Genomic DNA, 8,291 nt, shown 5'->3' with positions numbered 1-8,291 from the left:
CATCTCAGTATTCATCTCCATTTCCGTGTTCATCTCCATGTTCATCTACGTGTTCATCTCCGTCATCATCTCCGTTTTCATCTCGGTTTTAATCACCATATCCGTCTTCATCTCCGTGTTCATCTCCGATTATCAGATCTCAGATCATCAGATAAATGATCTCGATGTTCATCTCCGTGTTCATCTCCATCTTCATCTCTGTCTTCATCTCCGTGTTCATCTTCATCTCCGTCTTCATCTCCGTGCTCATCTCCGTGCTCATCTCCGTGCTCATCTCCGCGTTCATCTCCGTTATCATCTTCATCTCTGTCTTCATCTCCGTGCTCATCTCCGTGCTCATCTCCGTATTCATATTCATCTCCGTCACCATTTTCATCTCCGTCTTCATCTTCGTCTTCATCTCCGTGTTCATCTCCGTGTTCATCTCCGTGCTCATCTACGTGTTCATCTTCATCTCCGTCTTCATCTCCGTCTTCATCTCCGTCTTCATCTCCGTCTTCATATCCGTGTTCATCTCCTTGTTCATCTCCGTCTTCATCTCCGCGTTAATCTCCGTGTTCATCTGCGTGTTCATCTCCGTCTTCATCTCCGTGCTCATCACCGTATTCATCTTCATCTCCGTCTTCATCTCCGTCTCCATTTTCATCTCCGTCTTCGTCTCCGTGTTCATCTCCGTGTTCATCTCCGTGTTCATCTCCGTGTTCATCTCCGTGCTCATCTACGTGTTCATCTCCGTGTTCATCTCCGTGCTCATGTACGTGTTCATCTTCGTCTCCGTCTTCATCTCCGTCTTCATCTCCGTGTTCATCTCCCTGTTCATCTCCGTCTTCATCTCCGTGTTCATCTCCGTCTTCATCTCCGCGTTCATCTCCGTGTTCATCTGCGTGTTCGTCTCCGTCTTCATCTCCGCGTTCATCTCCGTTTTCATCTCCATTTTCATCTCTGTCTTCATCTCCGTGCTCATCTCCGTGCTCATCTCCGTGCTCATCTTCATCTCCGTCTTCATCTCCGTCTCCATTTTCATCTCCGTCTTCATCTTCGTCGTCATCTCCGTGTTCATCTCCGTATTCATCTTCATCTCCGTCTCCATTAGCATCTCCGTCTTCATCTCCGTGTCATCTCCGTGCTCATCTCCGTGCTCATCTCCGTGCTCATCTCCGTGCTCATCTCCGTCTTCATCTCCGTCTCCATTTTCATCTCCGTCTTCATCTTCGTCTTCATCTCGGTGTTCACCTCCTTGTTCATCTCCGTGCTCATCTCCGTATTCATCTTCATCTCCGTCTTCATCTCCGTCTCCATTAGCATCTCCGTGTCATCTCCGTGCTTATCTCCGTGCTCACCTCCGTATTCATCTTCATCTCTGTCTTCATCTCCGTCTTCATCTCCGTCTCCATTTTCATCTCCGTCTTCATCTTCGTCTTCATCTCCGTGTTCATCTCCGTGTTCATCGCCGTGTTCATCTCCGTCTTCATCTCCGTGTTCATCTCCTTGTTAATCTCTGTCTTCATCTCCGTGTTCATCTTCATCTCCATGTTCATCTCTGTCTCCATTTTCATCTCCGTCTTCATCTCCGTCTACATCTCCGTGTCATCTCCGTGCTCATCTCCGTATTCATCTTCATCTCCGTCTTCATCTTCGTCTTTATCTCCGTGTTTATCTTCATCTCCGTGCTCATCTCCGTCTTCATCTCCGTCTCCGTCTTCATCTCCGTGTTCGTCTCAGTGTTCATCTCCGTGTCATCTCCGTGCTCATCTCCGTGCTCATCTCCGTGTTCACCTCCGTGTTCATTTCCGTGTTCATCTTCATCTCCGTCTTCATCTCCGTCTTCATCTCCGCGTTCATCTCCGCGTTCATCTCCGTCCTTATCTACATCTTCATCTCCGTGTTCATCTCCGCGTTCATCTCCGTGTTCATCTCTGTCTTCATCTCCGTGTTCATCTCCTTTTTCATCTCTGTCTTCATCTCCGTGTTCATCTCCGAATTCATCTCCGTCATCATCTCCGTCTTCATCTCCGTCTTCATCTCTGTGTTTATCTCCGTGTTCATCTCCGTGTTCGTCTCAGTGTTATCTCTGTCTTCATCTCCGTGTTCATCTACATCTTTATCTCCGTCATCATCTCCGTCTTCATCTCCGTCTTCATCTCTGTGTTCATCTCCGTGTTCATCTCCGCGTTCATCTCCATTTTCATCTCCATCTTCATCTCTGTATTCATCTCCGTGCTCATCTCCGTGCTCATCTTCATCTCCGTCTTCATCTCCGTCTACATTTTCATCTCCGTGTTCATCTCCGTCTTCATCTCCGTGCTCATCTCCTTGTTTATCTCTGTCTTCATCTCCGTGTTCATCTCCGTGATCATCTCCGTCTTCATCTCCGTGTTCATCTCCGTGTTCATCTCCGTGTTCATCTCCGTCTTCATCTCCTTTTTCATCTCCGTGTTCATCTCCGCGTTCATCTCCGTGTTCATCTCCGTGTTCATCTCCGTCTTTATCCACATCTTCATCTCCGTGTTCATCTCCTTGTTCATCTCTGTCTTCATCTCCGTGTTCATCTCCGAGTTCATCTCCGTCTTCTTCTCTGTGTTCATCTCCGTGTTCATCTCCGTGCTCATATCCGTGTTCATCATCATCTCCGTCTTCATCTCCGTGTTCATCTCCGCGTTCATCTCCGTTTTCATCTCTATCTTCATCTCTGTCTTCATCTCCGTCTTCATCTCCGTCTTCATCTCCGTCTTCATCTCCGTCTTCATCTCCGTCTTCATCTCCGTGTTCATCTCCTTGTTCATCTCCTTGTTCATCTCCGTGTTCATCTCCGTGATCATCTCCGTCTTCATCTCCGTGTTCATCTCCTTGTTCATCTCTGTGTTCATCTCTGTGTTCATCTCCGTGATCATATTTGTCTTCATCTCCGTGTTCATCTCCGTGTTCATCTCCACGTTCATCTCCGTGTTCATCTCCGTCTTCATCTCCGTGTTCATCTCCGTCTTCATCTCTGTGTTCATTTCCGTGTTCATCTCCGTGCTCATATCCGTGTTCATCTTTTCTCCGTCTTCATATCCGTGTTCATCTCCGCGTTCATCTCCGTGTTCATCTTAATCTCCGTCTTCATCTCCGTGTTCATCTCCGCGTTCATCTCCGTTTTCATCTCTATCTTCATCTCTGTCTTCATCTCCGTCTTCATCTCCGTGTTCATCTCCGCGTTCATCTCCGTGTTCATCTTCATCTCCGTTTTCATCTCCGTGTTCATCTCCGCGTTCATCTCCGTTTTCATCTCCGTGTTCATCTCCGCGTTCATCTCCGTTTTCATCTCTTTCTTCATCTCTGTCTTCATCTCCGTCTTCATCTTCGTCTTCATCTCCATCTTCATCTCCGTCTTTATCTCCGTCTTCATCTCCGTGTTCATCTCTTTGTTCATCTCCTTGTTCATCTCTGTCTTCATCTCCGTGTTTATCTCCGTCATCATCTTCGTCTTCATCTCCGTGTTCATCTCCTTGTTCATCTCCGTGTTCATCTCCGTGTTCATCTCCGTGTTCACCTCCGTCTTCATCTCCGTGTTCATCTCCGTGTTCATCTCCGTGCTCATATCCTTGTTCATCTTCATCTCCGTCTTCATATCCGTGTTCATCTCCGCGTTCATCTCCGTGTTCATCTTCATCTCCGTCTCCATTTTCATCTCCGTCTTCATCTTCGTCTTCATCTCCGTGTTCATCTCCGTGTTCATCTCTGCGTTCATCTCCGATTTCATCTCCGTGTTCATCTCCGTGTTCATCTCCATCTTCATCTCTGTCTTCATCTCCGTGTTCATCTTCATCTCCGGCTTCATCTCCGTCTTCATCTCCGTCTCGATTTTCATCTCTGTCTTCATCTTCATCTTCATCTCCGTGTTCATCTCCGTGTTCATCTCCGCGTTCATCTCCGTTTTCATCTCCATCTTCATCTCTGTATTCATCTCCGTACTCATCTCATCGTACGTGCTCATCTTCATCTCCGTCTTCATCTGCGTCCTCATCTCCGTCTACATATTCATCTCCGTGTTCATCTCCGTCTTCATCTCCGTGCTCATCTCCGTGTTCATCTTCATCTCCGTCTTCATCTCCGTGCTCATCTCCGTGTTCATCTTCATCTCCGTCTTCATCTCCGTCTTCATCTCCGTGTTCATCTCCTTGTTCATCTCCTTGTTTATCTCTGTCTTCATCTCCGTGATCATCTCCGTCTTCATCTCCGTGTTCATCTCCGTGATCATCTCCGTGTTCATCTCCGTGTTCATCTCCTTTTTCATCTCCGTGTTCATCTCCTTGTTCATCTCCGTCTTCATCTCCGTGTTCATCTCCGTGTTCATATCCGTGTTCATCTCCGTGTTCATCTCAGTCATCATCTCCGTTTTCATCTCCGTGTTCTTCTCCATCTCCGTCTTCATCTCCGTCTCCGTCTTCATCTTCATTTCATCTTATTCATCATATCATCTTCCATCCCTATCTTCATCTTCATCTCCGTCTTCATCTTCATTTCTTCTTATTCTTTATATCAAAGGTCAAAGGTGAAAGTTCAAAGGTCAAAGTTAAAAATGTCTTACTTCAAAGATCAAAGGTCAAAGGTCAAAGTCAAAATGTCTAAGATCAAATGTAAAGGTAAAAAAAAAAAAATTCAAATATCTTAGTTCAAAGGTCAAAGTTCAAAAGTCAGAGCGCAAGTGAAAAATTTCAAAGGTCAAAGTTCAAATGTCTAAGTTCAAAGTTCAAATGACTCAGTTCAAATGACTCAGTTCAAATGACTCAGTTCAAATGACTCAGTTCAAAGTTCAAATGTCTAAGTTCAAAGGTCAAAGTTCAAATGCCTAATTTCAAAGGACAAAGTAAAAATGTATTAATTTTAAGGGCAAAGGTCAAAGTTCAAATGTCTCAGTTCAAAGGTCAAAGGTCATAGTTAAAATGTCAAACGGAACTGTCAGTGAGTGCGATTACACGTGCGATCATACGTACAATTACACGTGTCATTACTTGTAGAGTGCAATTACACGTGCTATTACGTGCAATTACACGTGAAATTACACGTGCAATTATACGTGTTATTACTCGTGGTTTTACACGTGAAATTACACGTGTAATTACTCGTGTAATTACTCGTGAAATTACATGTTCAATTACACGTGCAAGTACACGTGCAATTACAACTGCGATTACACGTGAATTAACACGTGCAGTTACACGTGCATGTACGTGCGAATCCACGAAATTGAAAATGAATACACACTTGCACACGTAGACGTGGACATGTCACGTTATGGTTATCCCAGCAGAACTCATGTTGGGTTTATAAACGATGAGGATCGGTGGATTGTTCAGAGAGATTTGACGAATATAAAAAAATTCGAACATGACTGTAATCACTCTGGAAATTACTCCAAAAGGAAACGTAAGAGAAAACACAGTGTTCACGGGAACAACGGAACAGAGTTGCGACGATAATATATAATCGAGAAAGGTATTTTTCTGTGGAAACAATTTTTCTTTGGGAGTTTTGAGGTTATCGTTTTCTGAAACGTTCAAGTTGATTGGAAATAATGACAACGACTATCGAGACGATGGATCAATAATGAATTAATGTTAGAAACCGATTCTTCCTTTTTTATACAATATATAATATATTAACAAAACTTGTAAACTTTTAGAATTTTTTACACTGAGAAAACAACGCGTCAAAAGGAGCTGTCAGTGACATTCGATGAACACAAATGAAGTCAGCAGCAAAACGATCCCGAGTAAAACAAGTATTACTAAAAATGGCAAGTAAATTTTGCATATCTTTGCATGTTGCTTTGACCTTTTTGCACGTTCGTCAAAAAGGTCAAAGCAACATGCAATTTATAAGTTCATTCATTTCGATTTATGTACCTTACATATAACGTATATACGATGGCGTCTATTACGTAAATGTACGTATATACATCCATTATCGGGTGCTTGATAAAATGAATCATCGTATCGTTTACCTCTTTATTCGCCAACGACGAATGTAACGTAAGAATATCATCAAGCCTACACGCAAAAAAAAAATAACATATAAATACAATACACGTACAAATCAATTAAACAACAACCACAGTAACAGCAACAGCTACATAACAAAGCAATATCAATACGAGTTTTTTTTTGTTTTTTTTTTTTTTTTTTTTTTTTTTTTTAAGTCCCTGACGTTTCCCCTTACTGGACAAGTCTTCTACTTTCCTTCTCCCTCGCCTCTTCGAGTCCTCCAATCACACACGCAGATTCCTCCATAGACTATAAAATCATATGTTTTTCGATCAACGACAATAGTAAAAAATAATGAATTCTTCTCACTTGTTCATTTCAGGCACACTACCGCCACCTGTCTACCGGTAGAAAGCAGAAAGCAGATTTCTTCTACCACACATCGATACGGAGTTTCCGACTATTCGTCTACAGGTGACAAAATATTTTCATAAAATGGTATGTTTAATTCATTTAATTATTTTTTGGTTCTTCGTTCATTTTTCGCTACTTAATTTAGTTTATTCTTTGCGTACAAGATAAGAGTTTTGTTGAGTTTCTTCTTGCTGTTTATTTATTGATATTTTCTGTTTGATTTTTGACAAATTTCGTGTTTACTTACGTTCTTATGTAAATAATTTAATTTAACCTTTTTTGGCATTCGCAAAGGCGAAACTTAGACAATTTAACTTCAAAAATCTGAACTTCTTCCTTTTGATCTTTGTACTTTGATTTTTGCTCTTTGCCCTTTGATCTTGGCCCTTTGACCTTCGACATTTTCCTTTTACCTTTGACATTTTCCGTTGACCTTTGACAATATTCTTTGACCTTTGACATATTTCTTTGACCTTTGACATTTTCCGTTGACCCTTGACATTTTTCTTTGACCTTTGACATTTTCTTTTGACCCTTGACATTTTTCTTTGACCCTTGAAATTTTTCTTTGACCTTTGACATTTTTCTTTGACCCTTGAAATTTTTCTTTGACCTTTGACATTTTCCTTTGACCCTTGACATTTTTCTTTGACCTTAGACTTTTTTCTTTGACCTTTGACATTTTCCTTTGACCCTTGTCATTTTTTTTTTGACCCTTGACAATTTTCTTTGACCCTTGACATTTTTCTTTGACCTTTGATATTTTCCTTTGACCCTTGACATTTTTCTTTGTCCTTTGACATTTTTCTTTGACCTTTGACATTTTTCTTTGACCTTTGACATTTTCTTTTGACCCTTGTCATTTTTTTTTTTTTTTTTTTTTTTTTTGACCCTTGACATTTTTCTTTGACCCTTGACATTTTTCTTTGACCCTTGACATTTTTCTTTGACCTTTGACATTTTTCTTTGACCCTTGACATTTTTCTTTGACCTTTGACATTTTCCTTTGATCCTTGACATTTTTCTTTGACCTTTGACATTTTCCTTTGATCCTTGACATTTTTCTTTGACCTTTGACATTTTCCTTTGACCCTTGTCATTTTTTTTTTTTTTTTTTTTGACCCTTGACAATTTTCTTTGACCCTTGACATTTTTCTTTGACCTTTGACATTTTCCTTTGACCCTTGACATTTTTCTTTGACCTTTGACATTTTTCTTTGACCTTTGACATTTTCTTTTGAGCCTTGTTATTTTTTTTTTTTTTTGACATTTTTCTTTGACCCTTGACATTTTTCTTTGACCCTTGACATTTTTCTTTGACCCTTGACATTTTTCTTTGACCTTTGACATTTTCCATTGACCCTTGACATTTTTCGACATTTTTCTTTGACCTTTTCCTTTGACCCTTGACATTTTTCTTTGACCTTTGACATTTTCCTTTGACCCTTGACATTTTTCTTTGATTTTTGACAATTTTCTTTGACCTTCGACATTTTTCTTTGATCTTTGACTTTTGAACTTTGAACTTTGACCTTTGAACTTTGACCTTTGACCTTTGAACTTTGACCTTTGACCTTTGATCTTTTTACTTTGAAATTTACCTTTTGACTCAGAAGTTAGAACTTGATAATTTTTTTTTTTTTTTTTTTTTTTGTAGGTTAGGTTAGGTTAGGTTAGGTTAGGTTAGGTTAGGTTAGGTTAGGTTAGGTTAGGTTAGGTTAGGTTAGGTTAGGTTAGGTTAGGTTAGGTTAGGTTAGGTTAGGTTAGGTTAGGTTAGGTTAGGTTAGGTTAGGTTAGGTTAGGTTAGGTTAGGTTAGGTTAGGTTAGGTTAGGTTAGGTTAGGTTAGGTTAGGTTAGGTTAGGTTAGGTTAGGTTAGGTTAGGTTAGGTTAGGTTAGGTTAGGTTAGGTTA

The sequence above is a fragment of the Brachycentrus maculatus genome, unplaced genomic scaffold, assembly GCF_059751285.1.
Source record: "Brachycentrus maculatus isolate JH-2025_06_01 unplaced genomic scaffold, ASM5975128v1 h1tg000573l, whole genome shotgun sequence".
Lineage (NCBI taxonomy): Eukaryota > Metazoa > Arthropoda > Insecta > Trichoptera > Brachycentridae > Brachycentrus > Brachycentrus maculatus.
The sequence above is the reverse complement of the archived record's forward strand: the minus strand, read 5'-3'. Positions refer to the sequence as shown.